Consider the following 15,640-nt stretch of genomic DNA (forward strand, 5'->3'; position numbering starts at 1 on the left):
ATCATAAAAGAGGGAGAGCTAGGGAATGTAGGTATATATTCGGCATTTGTTCACCTGCATAGGAAAATCTCCAGTGAAAATTTGGGTCTTTCATCTCCTAGATCAAGAAACGTCCAGATGCATATTTTCGTCTTTAGTAGGGCAAAAGGTTAAGCAAGGAAATAGTTTCCTGTGAAACATTAAAAATGGAAGTGGAATGGGGAGTAGGAATAAATAGAGCCTCGAGTTCTATAGCAGGAGAAAATTTCGCTCAAGTTGAGTAAAAGTTTCAAGTTACCTGAGAACAATGGGAATTGCGGTTTCTTTCGAATAGTTTCTCCCTCCTTTTCACACAACCTCCCTTCCTAATCCCAAATTTTTGAAACACACTGACAGCATGAGTCGTCTATATATAGTGTTCTACTATGACAACCAATGACTTTCTGCAATTAGTGTTTTACCTCCTCATGATTTCAAGAATAGGAATGTATGTGCACCAAACATAAAACCAAATATGACGACATAATTTAACTTTACTAATCATGGTTCCGTCATTTTTATTTATCGATTTATCAACGAATCACTAGTTCATATATTAAACCGCACCCAAAAAGCATTGAGAAATTTTTACTACATCAGCATAATTTTGCTTGACTTAGCATAATACTATTAATATAATTTCCACTAATATATCTAATGATGAAAGTAATAAGGATTTGACGCAATAATTAGAAATACAGTAAATTCCGGTTATTACGCGCCTCACTTTACCGCGGTTTCGGATATACCGCGGGTCTCACCATGTCCCCCAAAATGATTGCATTGACCTTTTTTTTGAGGTAGGTAACTTTGTGGCGAATTTTACCTCGGCGTGTCTACCGACGCGTCGCATCGGCGCTACTTCAAGCGACTGTATTTACGCGGTTGGCGACGTATTCCATACATTGTTTCGTAGCCATAAAAAAAACTCGGTAATTCCTGATCGGTCATTGTGTCTTGTGAACTCGAGCTGAAAAGTGTGTTGCACGGCTATAATAATTTTCGAGATTCAGGGAGATTGAGATAATTCTCTTTCGTACGTTCGCACCACGGCGCTCAAACTAAGGTAGGTACTCAATGCCCACAGGCTTCGAGCATTTAATGATGAATGAGCTGTTTTACCTTTGTCTTAGGCTTAATATTAATATGAAAATTACTTTTTTACGAAAATTTTCATTGATTTTAGGGTAAAAACGATGTCTGCCAAAAGGAAAACTTACACAATTAAAGAAAAGTTGGGCATAATCGACAGAGTGAAACGCGGTGATTCAAAATCAAGTTTATTCAGGGAGTTTGGTGTTCCTGAAGGAACTATTCGTGGTTGGATGAAAGAAGAAGAGAAATTACGATCATTTGTTGATAAAGTGGATGACGAAATAGGATTTGATAGAAAAAAAGGCCAGATTGAGTGCTGCTGGTGATGTGGATGAATGTTTGTTTACGTGGTTTGTTCAGAAGCGCAGTGAAGGAGTTCCATTATCCGGTCCACTTTTACAAGCACAGGCAATTAAATTAAATAAACAAATAGGTGGTGCTCATGATTTTGTTGTTTCTGCTGGCTGGCTATCGAGGTGGAAAATTCACCACGGGGTAGCGCAAGTTAACATGCAAGGAGAATCTCGTTCCAGTGACAGTGAAGCAGCTAGAGAATTCTGTGGGACTTTACGCAAGATGATTGATGAACGTGAGTACACTGAAGAGCAATTGTATAACTGCGATGAAACCGCTCTCTACTACAGATTGCTTCCAACAAAATCACTTGATATTAAGAAATCGGCAAATAAATCCGGAATAAAAATGAGCAAAGAAAGAGTGACTTTATTACTGTGCGCTAGCAAATCAGGAAGTCACAAGTTAAAACCTCTGTGTATTGGTAAAAATCGAAGTCTTCGGTGCTTCAAGCACGTTAATATGACATCACTACCCATAAATTACAAAAAAAGTCAGAATGCCTGGATGACTCGAGACATTTTTTTTATCTTGGTTCAATGAAGATTTTGTTCCATCGGTTAAGAGCCACTTAAGATCAAAAAAGTTAGAAGAGAAGGCACTACTTCTGTTAGATAACTGTCCGGCCCATCCGTCTTCTGAGCTCTTGATATCGAGGGATGGCAAAATAGTGGCTTTGTTTTTACCAAAAAATACGACAGCTCTTATTCAGCCCATGGACCAAGGGATAATCAGAGCATTTAAAGCCCACTATCGGCGGGAATTGCTCACTAGTGTCATAAATTCAGAACTGCAGGTACAAGAATATCTGAAAACAGTCACCCTGAAGAACATGGCTTATAATATTGGTTTGGCATGGAAGAAAATAACTTCAGCTACAATCCTAAATTGCTGGTCAAAGTGCGAGTATACAGCGGGCGATAGCATGGAAGACGAATACGAGTTTTTGGTTTTCACGAAGAGGACGCACGTGAAGCTTCAGATGTTCTTTGTAATAAACTATTTGTGAGTGATCTCGAGGCCTGGGTTCGTGAAGACGAGGAAACTCCTGTATCTGCTTATAAGAGTGACGAAGAAATTGTGGCTGCAGTCCAGAGCCGCGCAAAAACAGCTGCATCATCGGAAGATGAGACTGAGAATGAAGAAGACGAAAGTGAGGTCGAGATGCCAAAAATTGGCCATTTATTACATAATATAAGTGAATTGATGAATTGGTTGGAGGGACAAAGTGATTGCGATAGTATTCATCTGTTGCACTTGCAAAGCATAAAAAATTACGTGACAAAGAAACGCCATCAACTATCGTGGCAAAAGAAAATATCCGAGTACTTTAGTAACTCCCGTTAAAGTAGAGCGTCTAAATCATAAAATAAATATTTTAATAATGTATTACGCAAATAAATTGGCTATAAAAATTACCTTTAAGGGTTTTTTTATTGCTTCCCACGCAGTTTCCCGTAATAACGCGGTTGTCCGATAACGCGGGTGTAAACTATGTCCCCCTAGACCCGCGTTATAACCGAATTTTACTGTAGTAGGTATTTACACATTATGTTATATTTTACAAGTAAGTACGCATATAATTGTGTCTTAAATTTTTGATTTTCTTCCATATATGACAGATGGCAAAATTTAAAAAAAAGTTCTGACTCAATCCAGGCAGTAAAAAAAAAGATATTATTAGGATTCAGCACACAAAAATATATCAACAGAACTTGAAAAACATGGTAGAAACGTAGAAATGCAGGACTGTGATATTAGTAACAAACCCAAACAAGACGAGACAGACTGGACACTCAAACTGCACAAATCACTTAGCTCGCACATTTCTGCCTAGAAAAAAATACTTCACAAAATTTCATAATCTTTCACGCTCCTCCCTTGCTCTCGTACATATTCTCTCCAGTGCCCCGCTGCTAGGAAGGCAGAGTTCCCAGACACCCAGAGAACGATCTCCATCCCCACCACCCTTCCCTCCCACGCTATTGCAGGACCTCTCACTGAGCGGATGAGTCGTTCTAGTTCTCCCAACTCACCGTGTTTTTGTCATTACTATTGTTTGATTTATTACTTTACACCTGCATATATATTGCTTTTAAAAGCCGCACTAGGCTGAAAACTTGTCAAGAATTCTTTTGCTGGGACTGTTTTTTTTCCAAAAATAATATATTCAATTGATTAAAACATTTAAAACTTACAATTTCCAATTTATGTCCATTTAGATAAGCTAGACAGAAAAAATGCAGTGACTGTTTTATATTAGCAAAGGTTTAACATCGATAAGATCATACTCATCACTCAAAATAGGAAAATCGTTTAACGTGGCTATAGCTTTCTGCCTTAAACAAAATTTATTATTAATTTACATTAATCAAAGTTGATAGGTGACTATTAGCTGTATCAATTTGGTTACCATCAATAAAAAAATTCAATTAATTGCAAAAAAAAGGATATCAAAATTGTAGTCTCTTCCTATTAATTAACTTACTTATAACAAAAATTTTTTATTATAATACTGTACGTGCGCCCAATGACTCGGCACCTTTCCTCCCACTCCACATTCCTTGTTGCCCATACCGCTGTATCAGCTCTTCCCCCAACCCTTCTACCTAGCCGCCGAGGAATTGCCAGTGCATACGCAGCAGCAAAACGCAACATTTTCTCCCGGTCGCCTATGCATGAGGTGACTAGGAGGCAACGAATAGGGAATGGCCAGCTGATAATAGTCACTCGGAGTCAAGTGGTGATGCCGAGCGGCTGTGGAGCGCGCTCCTGAATGAGTGGAGGAGTCTGAGTGCGGAGAGTGTACTTGAATGGTCGAATAAAGCGAGAGTTTTTGAACCTTGTGTTGGCGTCTTAATTGGTTCCCTGATGACCCCTCGACAGACCCTGCTGATCTAGAGACTTACAATACTGTAAAAACATCATTTTTAATATAATACTGTAAGTCATAAACTTTTATGTACAGTGGCGGAAAAAATTAACGCAAAGCTCATTGGCGTCTGAGAGCGGCCAGTTCAGGAACTACTTGTCTTTCGAAATTTTGCCCTCGTAATACTCTCATACAACCGGGAGTTTTAAAAGCAATATATCCCTTATACCGGGGAAATAATTATACCCGTCGCATTATGACAAGGCGCAAAAGATCCAGCTACGAATTCTTCGCCATATTCTCCGAAGCATGATTCGCCCTCGACTCACCTACAATGGAATCTACTCTCGTCCAGACATCATTGGACACAGCCGAGATATTGGGCATTGAGACTGCCTAAAAATCCAATCGTTCCGGTGGTGCAGTGGGTAAAGCATCATGCTTCGAATCAGAGGTTCCATGGATCAAGTCCCAGTGACGGATGACTTGATGCTGCACACATACACTGTAAACGTTTTTCTGATCTTAAAACGCAATAAGCTATCAATAGGTCCATAGGACGTTGCATGGCTATTGAATTCTTACGCGCTTATTTATTGTTGAAATTCAACCACCATATTGCATAGCCATTTGGGCAGTTGACTGAGGAGTGAATTTTGACTACCATTTCCGCGTCGTCCAGCACCGCTTCAATGCCCCTAACCATTAGCTGCATGTGCGATGTGTCACGGCCTATGCTTCTTCTCCCCTTCAAGGGAGAACTCCTATAGAGTCCTCCAAGCAGAATGAAATTACTTTTTTGAGCCACCTCCGAGAAATCAGTTGTTTGATTTCAGTTCAGTATTGCAATGCTTTGCTCAATATTCTCCACCCAATAATAGTTTCCCGAGGATTATATTGGAACAACATGTAGCATACTGCAATTGAAAAGAAATGCGAAGCCGTATTAATTTAGGTAACGGAATATTTTATGGCCATCTTTCATGTAGTTATCCAAAGAAATTGATTAATTTGGTCAGTAAACGATTTCTTTCATAGTGAAATGAGTGGAGTAAATAGAGGTTTTTGAACTTCATAATGTCTGTAAAACTTGATTTTTAATCACAAAGATGATCCATATGAAAGCATATTTGATTAACAACATCAATTAAAAATTAGATCTTTATTAAAAAAGATGTATCTGAACTAAGCGTTAAATGTTTTTCAATTTTATAAACTGACATAAAATGAGGATCAGAAAAGTTTTATAATTTTCACTCATCGAAAAGTTATTTAGGAAACTGAAAAGATTACGGAAATTTGAATGGGTGGAAAGAAACTTCATGGAATTCGACTCTATTTTTGAGTTAATAGAACGGAATGAATTTTATCTAGAATTTGTTTCCGTGGCTTACTGGAAATATATTTTTTGCTAAGACAATGGGAAAATTCGACCACACACTATAATTCACGGGATGGTCAAAAAAAACTCTATCGCTCCTCTTCATTGAATAGAGAATATTGTAAATTCGACAAGAAAATGAAGATGCGTAATAAATGGTAATTCATGTGATTAGAAGAATAATATTTCTTCATTGATAGGTAAAGGTAATGAGAAATGATTTTTATTTTTTTATAAGTTAGTTTATAAATTAACATAAATGTCTTACAACCGCATTTCTGACGCGAAATTACCACGAATAATTGATTGTGAGATTTATGCAATACCTTAATCTATTTTGAGTGCTAAAAGTAATCAAAAGTTCGAAGTAGGGATTAAATAAATAGCGGAAAACGCGAACAGTCCAATATTTCTATGACTTCGAAATAACATAAGTTCCATAATAATGATGAAATATTTTTATAATGTTTGCGTAATGCTCATTTTATTGGGAAATTTAAGGGTAAGTCTAACCTCTATTAACTTAACCATTTGCTCAATGTTTCTGATGAAATACATACGCAGACGCCCAAAATTACCCGATTGAGAACTACTGAGGTTGGGTGGCTCGATTTTCAGCCTTCGCTCAGCTCTGCAAAACTTCTGAGGAATTTTCCCTTGAAATGAGGGAGGAGTAGTAGGCCGTGACACATTGCACATACAGCTAATGTTAGGGGCATTGAAGCTGGGTTGGACGACGCGGAAATGGTAGTCAAAATTCACTCCTCAGTCAACTGCCCAAATAGCTATGCAATATGGTGGTTGAATTTCAACAATAAATATGCGCGTAAGAATTCAATAGCCATGCAACGTCCTATGGACCTAATGATAGCTATAGCGTTTTAAGATCAGAAAAATGTTTACAGTGTGTGTGTGCAGCATCAAGTCATCCGTCACTGGGACTTGATCCATGGAACCTCTGATTCGAAGCATGATACTTTACCCACTACACCACCGGAACGATTGGGTTCTAAGGCAGTCTCAATGCCCAATATCTCGGCTCTGTCCACGATGTCCCGACGAGAGTAGATTCCATTGTAGGTGAGTCGAGGGCGAAGCATACTTCGGAAAAAATGGCGAAGAATTCGTAACTGGATCTTTTGCGCCTTGTCATAATTCGACGGGTATGATTATTTCCCCGGTATGAGGATATATTGCTTTTAAAACTCCCGGTTGTATGAGAGCATTACAAGGGCAAAATTTTGGAAGACAAGTAGTTCCTGAACTGGCCGCTCTCAGACGCCAACGAGCTTTGCGTTAATTTTTTCCGCCACTGTACCAAAATTATGTACTCAAATTCATTCTTGGCCTCGATGAAGGTAAAACCTTGGGAGAAATTTGGATTTAAAAATCTTCAAGACCAATACTGCACCACACTGAATCAACATTCATTGATAATGTTGCAGACTCCTTTGAGAAAGCTAAAAGGAAATGGTAAGCAGCTTTGGACACTTCAAGCTTGGAATCGGAAGGCCCTTTCAGAAACAAGTGAAAGCCAGGGAGGTTTCAATATTCGGGAAGAATCCCCAGAAGACCCCTATCCCCACCTCCTGCTCCGCGAGAATAAACTCTTGTAATCAAGAAGCGATTTATAATCAAGTCATTTATCCTGAATTTTCCCTTTGGGTCCAATTTGAATATGAATGTTCAGAAAATACCTGCTTGAGATACCATGTCTACCTTTATCTACATGATAAAGGAGAAGCGGACATTCTGATATCTACAATATGTCCACAAGTTATTACAATATACATTTTCTAGATATCAGCAAAAGACGTGCTGGATATTTTATAGACATTTTGTAGATATTTTGTGATGTGTGAGAAGGGACACGAAATATTTCAAAACAATACTTAGAAATGATCTACAACATGATGATAAAACTACAAGAAGTAAGCTCAGTTGAAAGAGTTCATTTGATTCATTCCTTTTTTTCTCTCTGTATTCGATTGAAGTAGGACGACCTCATACTACCATGGAACGCATAAGGAAAAAAAGATTAGGTTAGCGTATCTAGAATCACTGTAAATAACAGGCATGCAGTCAATTCGTTAAGAAAAACCACTTAATAGTGATCAAAGATCCTAAAATAGGCTAAGTAAGAAGGAACAGCAAAACCATTAACTGTATGCCCTCAACTTCAGTGTGAATTCTATTCTACTACTAACCTTTCAGATATCTAATCCATAGTACATACTAGAAAATAATCATGCGATTCATAAATAACTATAACTTCAGCCTCACTGCACATTTAGTTACGACGGATCGAACAGTGAAATTGATCTGTCACGTAAGAGAAATCAGCTTTCAACTCCAACATAACGAGTGATATTCTGCCCTAAGTTAAAAAATATCGACTAAAAGATAAACTTTATGTATCACAAATACCAATTACAATCCGCATATTTCGGATAAGCTGTCATAAATCACATAGCCACGATTCTGGCAGCACAGACTAGAGAAAAATGAACTAATTTTACCCAGTGTTATAATTAATCCTCTTCAATTAATATATAAATGTCACGGGAAACTGGTGCGGCAAATGGCAAACGTTGATTCCAGATTGGTATCTGCCTCTTCTTGTACTACCGGTCGTCTCTTACTTCAAATTTTAACCGATTTTATGAGAAAATGCAAGGCGCCCACAGCATGTAAACGGGCAGATGTTAGCGATGCCGTTACCTGCAACCAATAACACTATCACGCAAATTTCTAAATAATATCACAAGCATAAAAAAATCAACTACACTAATAAATGCTCAATAATAAGCAACACCACATACAATGCTAATGATGCATGAAAAAAGTATTTCATGTCAATAATAACATAAAGAAATAAATACTGTTCCGAGACTGATAAACAATGAAAGGCCATGATTCCTTTACCTGACAGTGTAAAATGAACAATTTCATTGAAAGAAACACTACTTTTCAACTAAATAAAAGGCAAGAAAGTTGGTTTTAAGTTTCACGAAGTTACATTCACTCGCACGAGCGACCTCCAAGCCAAGCTTTACAAATGTCTACAAACACGAGGACTCACGTGTTGACAAACACACTCTTGTCCTCACGTGATTCAAGCAATGAACGCATAAAAAAACCCCGCAACATTGTACTCGGACGCTCCATGCTCCACTCCCTGGATTTCAATGATTTCCACCGGTCACAGTAAATAGTGGCGCTCCAGTCGTTAGGCTGCATCAAGGTCGGTGAATGATATGCCCGGATCACAGATATATACAGAAGCATGGTATGTACAGAAGTATATATCTGTGGCCCGGATGATGATCAACGAATCAACAAATGAATATACCGCCCGCAAGAAGACCACGGTATTAAAACTTGTAAAAGACATCGCGGTTTAATTAATTAAATTTTACACTTTTTGGTTTTAATTTCTTATCATGGCATTGCTAGTAACCCTTAGAACAATGTTAATCATTACTTTTTTCAATCAGCTGATACCCACGTAGAACACCGAGGTCATGAAGACGTCTTTATGAGGATTTTCAATCCCTGAGAAAGTGATAGCCATCGATGCCTAAGTTCTAACAACACGTATCTCAAAAATAGCAACTTTTCAGGAGAGCAAAAAATTATTTATTTTATTAATTGTACACGGAAATTAAGAACCAAAAATACAGAAGCACAAGTTACAAGTTGTTTTTTGCTTTAAATTATATTTTTTAAATGTTATTACACTGTGTTTAAGATACGTGGGGTTGGACAAAAGTTTGTAGCTACACTAGTGAGATACGTGTTGTTAAGGCCATTTTACACGGCCGTTTTTAGTTGCACAATCTGATGTGTGCACGAAGGCGCAGTCAAAATTGCGTCGTGTAAAGCGGTGAACACTAGAAGGCGGTGAAGGCTAGAACACATGCGAGAATGCGTGGACGTGAGATGACAAAATAGCCCGTTCTAATTTCATTCATGCATTCGCGCAATAGACCTCTGGACACCTATCAAGGTAAAGACCTTTCTGAAAAGTACGTGTAAATATTAATCTAAGTGGCGTAACACTTTGGCCGTATAATCTTGCATTTTTTTATTTCGAGCATTTTAAATAGCTGTCACTTGCCATGCAAGAAGAACGTAATAGGTCTCTGGACAAAATTTTAATATCCCTTCAAATACTAACTAAAAATCGTAAAATATAGTAAAATTGTCATAAAGGCCACTTTAACGCACTCATTTCACATATTTTCTTAAGAATTTAGAAAAGAAATGACCGAAACGGTTCCAAAAACACACCCACTTCAAAACGTAATTCCATTGGCCAGCCGGAAAGTGACGTCAGCTCATGCAATCGTGTGGGAAATCCAGTGGCGTTGCGCATTGTCACCAAATTTCTCTGTTTATTTAACGACTTTAACGTGAGGTTTTATGTCTTATATATCTTTCGGAGGTTTTATTGTAAAAAACAAACGCCTCGGAACCCGGTTTCACCAAGGCTGACACCGGAAACTAGCCGAAAATTACAACGGCAGCAATGTTTACTTACATAAGCAACAGAAATTGCTACATGCATGCTGAAAGCCGGGGAGTGAATATGCATAGCTATGGAAATATAATATCACCGGCTCTTGTAAAATACATATTAAATGTGTTTATGAAATTTAACAATGAAATTCCATTTATTAGGGTCGGACGAGAAGATTACGCTGACGACGCCATTCGCACAATCTAAACATATGTTCAGATTGCCATTGGTTGCGTGCAAATTATGCACAATGAAAACGAATGTATCGTTCGAGCTCGTGTGTGCCCCGAGCACAACCTATTATGTGGAGGCACGAGTTTTTGAGGAGGACGGTGAGGTGGAAGTTAACAGCTGTTAGCTTAGCGGCTAGCCTTTCTTGCAATGATTGCATAGCTAGTTCTGAGAGCAGTTCAAGTATTGTGTAAGTATAGGGCTGGGCAAAATTGAAGTGCACAATACCTGTGACTTGGGAGTTTGAAATCTAAAACAGTATTTGAAATACTTTTTGAAAAAAAAACATTTGTAAGCCGGCCGGTCGACGGCCGACAGGGGGCTTCGGTAATATTTTTACTACACTTTCCCTAGGTATTTCTCTGGAATCCTCATTCCATGGACAGGTGAAACTTATTTCTGTTCCAAAAAATGTCCTCAAAAAGCAAACCACGGGAACACCTTATTCATTAATCTCCAGAATTTTCCCTACTTAGTGAGCAACTGACTTTTTGCTGCTGAATCTAGCCAGAATCCAATCTCCACTTTGAATGTTAGTCACCGAATTTGTTAAGCTTTTTCGAGTCATGCTATCTTGTTTCAGGCATTGATACCATGTCGTCTACGTCCTTCTCGTCAGAAGACATGATATCCAATGCCCTATCATAATCAATCAACAAACTGAAGTAAGCTATCTTTATCAGATAAACCTTCAAAATAAGAGTTAATGAGAGGACTCTATTAAAAGACCTAGTTTTATAAATTTCGGTGTTTCGCAACATTTATTTAATAAAGTTTAACGCAATAACTGCCAGACAGAAACTAAAAGTTTAACGCAAGATCTGTTAGACAGAAACTAAAAATTCAATCCATACTTCAACCTCGTAGCCTGGGGTAAGTGCGACAGAGGGTCGCACTTGCCCCGGAAGGTAGGAATGAATGGTTATGACGGGGAAAGTGCGACCACCCTTCTAAACTAAATATAATGACCCAAGTTCCTAAATTTTAAGTAAAGCAAGGAAAACCAATCCATGAAGAAGAGAAAACAAGATATAGTTCTTACCTAACACCTCCGATGCGTTGATTCAGAGGGAACTGCGGTATAGACTCTCCTCACAACCAACTAAGACTACGAGATGAACGGACAGGTATATTTCCTAAGCATGTGGAACGAGAAATTAAGGGATAAGTATTACAAAGTCGTTGGCTCTGGTTTCATAACAATGTGTGGAATATGTTGCACGACCGCCACCTGCTTCGAGAACGGAAATACGATTTACCTGAAGGGGGGTCGCTCTTACCCCGCAGTCGCACTTACCCCACCTCACCTTATGGAAACTAAGAGATCTTAAAAAATATTTAACCTGTTTTTGCTCGTAAGGATAGTTACAAATAGTACACGAGAAAGGTATGTTTTAAAAATATATATTTTATTTTTTAAAGTAAAAACTTCTCAAATGTTGCTCTATATGGTTGCATTAGTCTCCTTGAGGAATACAATTTTTTCAAAAAGTGTCGGACAGAGATCCCCTCGAAGTGGATAAATCCAGCAAGTGAAAAAACTTTTCACTGGTGAAGATGAGTAGGTATAGGATTGTGTCAAATCTGATAAACAATGCGCTAATATTAGAATTAATTTTTTTCATTCATTCACATTCGTCGGCACTTTCTCATCCGAACCAATCTTCGTTCTACGTCTTGGGTGACCGTATGAAAATATTTATTTGGAGCATTTCTAGTCGTATTTCTGCACTTAAGCTAGGTTTACACCTGCGAGAAAAGTTGCGACATAAGTTGCGCGAGTGGTGTCGCATAGTGTAAACTCACAGATGCAATTTTTCCCGAGAGTTGGACGCGAGTTATTTTGCGAGCTCTCGCGCGAGCCAGTGTCACTGTTGGTTGCGACAGTTGGTATGAAATCCGTTTACATGTGACAGCATTCGGTGCAATTTCAACTCGCGGAAGTGGTCCCTCCCGTACCGTGGTCAGTAGCTTTTTACAATGTCACGAAGTAGACGTGCGCAAACTGCCGCTACAATAGTGTTACTTGATTATTGGCATAGAGTACATAAACAGAAAAAAAGGAAGAGGAGTATCTGGGTTAAGGAATGGATTGATAGAAGGCAACATTTGAGAGCTTTCACGACTTTAAGTAAATGAGTTACAAATAGAGGACTCTCAACAGTTAAGGAATTTCATTAGGATGTCTGCTACAGAGCTGGAGAATCTGCTCTACTTTGTTGGGCTATAAGTCCAAAAACAGGACATAGTTTTGAGGGAATCGATATCAGCGAGTCAGCGGCTGATAGTTATAACCCCACGTTTTCTTGCCTCTGATGAGTATAATCGTTTTTATTCGTTATATTGGCCTGTTTACGTATGTTTAAATATCCGCTGTAACCAAACGGATGGCACAGTGGTTCCAATTGCGAATCTAGCGGGACAAAATTATTTTTCTCAAAAAACTTAGATCTTTTGTCGTGAAAACATTCAGAAATGCCAAATTATAGACAAAAACACAAAATAACACTATCACAGGTCTTTTCAAGGTGGTTTTTATGAAAAAAATTAATTTAATTTCCAAAATAATTTCATGTTACTTAACACTTGAGAAATATGAAGAAAATCATTTAAAAAATTACATAGTAATGCGCTTTTCTTAATTTAATGAACTGATTACGTTAAAAATATGCTCCTTAACACAGGATTTAAACGTAAAATCGTTTTTCACAGAAAGTGAACTGCGGAACGTTAGTCACCTTCATCATTATTACTCTCCCAACTCTATTCATCTCCGACATTTACCGACTCCACGTCCTCCAACTCTTTAACATTACTCATTTCATTAGGCGCAGGTAATATTGGTTCCCTGAGAAGCTGCCTGGCGTCCATCGAGAGGGAATAACAACGCCTTGGGTGCAACGAACTAATACTGGAAACATAAGGTCAAATGTGACTAATAGTAGGTTAAAAACATCTCTCATTGTGTCCTTTCTTGAGTATTTTAGCCCGTGATTTTCTTTGGATTTCCGAATATGCTTATTCCTTGCTTCTTGAGCCTCTTCGGAAAGCAATGCAATGGGGGCAATGAATCACTTTTGTCCCATGAATTATATTTTAAGTACCGTGAAAGGCATGTAATACCATGAGTATGACGCATGTACATTTCTTCTGTTTTTTTAGCATACTTCTCAAATTCACTTGTACTTATGGAGAAACCACAGGAAAGTGCGCTAAGAATTGTTCCAAACCAATGAAATAATTCCACCTCTACTCAACTAATACCTGATGAAATGTTAGGATTCTTTTAACGTCAAAATTCTGATACTTTGTACAATTTATTCCCGTTTATTTCGATGACCAAGGGCATCAGTGGAGATATCTGTACCTTTATTTTTTGCACTTCTTTCCCAGTTACCTCATAACTTTCATCTTCCAGAAATAATTTGATGGGTCTACAATACCTGATCGAAGACGGCCTGGTATTCTTCCATAAGATGTTGTTTTTATCATTTGATTTTAGCGGAAGAGGTAACATAGAAATGGAAAACATATAGGAATCATCCACTGAACCTGATTCCTTCCGAAATACAAATCTCAGCTTATATTGCTTGTGGCCACTACTTCCACGTTAACTCCACTTAAATATCATCGTATATTTGAATTCATTACCAGACCGAAGGAAGTTATGAAAGTTCAATTATTATTTTCTTCAAATTTTATAAGAATAGCTAATACTAGTAAAGTAGTAAAATTGTCCATCCCTATCTACTTGAGAGAAAATTTGTACCACTGAAGTGGTACTATATGTTTGGCGCTGTACTATCTATGCACTATCTTCGTCATACAATCTCTATTTTTTAGGTGACTCTTATCATTCTCTGATGTATTTATTCTTCCTGCTAATGTCACGCAAAGATTCCTGATTTTTCACTCAGTTTCTGTAATCTTTCAGGGTCACATTCCACAATATTTCGCTTTCTTCATATAACGTAATAAGTTTTTTTGTCTCCAAGTCCGACCATTTGTAACTACTTTTCTCAAGGGGATTTTCCATCCTTTTCCCGTCATCCATCAACAAAACAACATAACACAAAAAAAACAAACAAAAAACAACAAATTACAGGAGACTCGAGAGACAACACAACTACACTTCAGCCCAACTTCCGCAAAAGTGTCGGGAAATATCTCCCACGGTTTGATCAGGCGACAGTGCGAGCGCGAGAAATTGCTAGAGCTAAGTTTCATGTTTAGACCTGCGAGTCGAAGTGCCAGACACTCCGCTGCTCAGATCGCGACACTGCTCGCGACAACTGTCGCGACACTGCTCGCCGACCCGTTTACACTTGCAATTTTGACTGTCAGACAGTAAACTTGCGCAATTTCTCGCAGGTGTAAACCTAGCTTTAGGCACAATGCAGTACTTGAAGCTATACGCTGCGACATATCGAGGAATAACTACGACACGAAAAATACGGCGTAATAACCACAATATCTCCGCTGTAAACTTCAATAATGTGCACGGTCAAGGTGGTTAAGAACAACACTATTGCATGAGCTGACGTCATTCAAGATGGCGGCGGTGCGAATTACGTTTTTCCTTGATGGCTTGGAAGACGTATTTTAAATGCTCATAATAGATGACTTTACAGCCATATTGTTATAACTTTTAGCGTAATAATTACACCTACTTTTCAGAATCGTCTTTACCTAAATAGGTGTTCAGAGACCTATTCGCACCACTGCCATCTTGAATGACGTCAGCTCATGCAATACTGTTGTTCGCGTCCGTGCGCATCACTGTAAAGGTATCACAGGAGGTAAAGAATTAGTGATTTTGTGAATATTACGCCGTTTCTGTTGTCGTACGTATTTCGTCGATTTGTCGAAGCGCAGCTATAAGTACTGCATTGTGCCTATGTGCAGTAATACTAGTGGAAATGCCTCAAATAAGTATTTTCACACGGTCCCCCAAGACGGTGAACGACGAACTGTTCGGATGAAAAAGTGCCGACGAATTTCAGTCTCTTGATTTATTGGTACTTACTACGAAAACTCTAATATAATTAACTGAAGTAATTCTTTCTTGAAACTAGGGAAAGACTGGATAATGTTAGAGTAACTCGAATATATGCTTACAAAACCAAATGAATAAGTACCGTAGAACCCTACAGCTCATTGATAGGTA

The 15,640-nt window shown here is 38.3% G+C and overlaps 1 protein-coding gene across 2 annotated transcripts in view; it reads right to left on the minus strand.

Annotated features, from left to right (window-relative positions):
- LOC124160405 (E3 ubiquitin-protein ligase RNF13-like) overlaps nucleotides 1-8,840 on the minus strand; it is a 130,455-nt gene extending 121,615 nt beyond the window's left edge. The window contains exons 1-2 of one of the 2 annotated variants that reach the window (XM_046536241.1): nucleotides 8,646-8,840; nucleotides 8,240-8,441 (exon numbers count right to left, since the gene is read on the minus strand). The gene's annotated coding sequence lies outside the window, so the exon portion shown is untranslated. The remainder of the gene's footprint in view (nucleotides 1-8,239; nucleotides 8,442-8,645) is intronic. The other variant, XM_046536240.1, reaches the window with a different exon arrangement.
- Between the last annotated feature and the right edge of the window lie 6,800 nt (nucleotides 8,841-15,640).

Source organism: Ischnura elegans, chromosome 6, assembly GCF_921293095.1.
Source record: "Ischnura elegans chromosome 6, ioIscEleg1.1, whole genome shotgun sequence".
NCBI classification, from domain to species: Eukaryota; Metazoa; Arthropoda; class Insecta; order Odonata; family Coenagrionidae; genus Ischnura; species Ischnura elegans.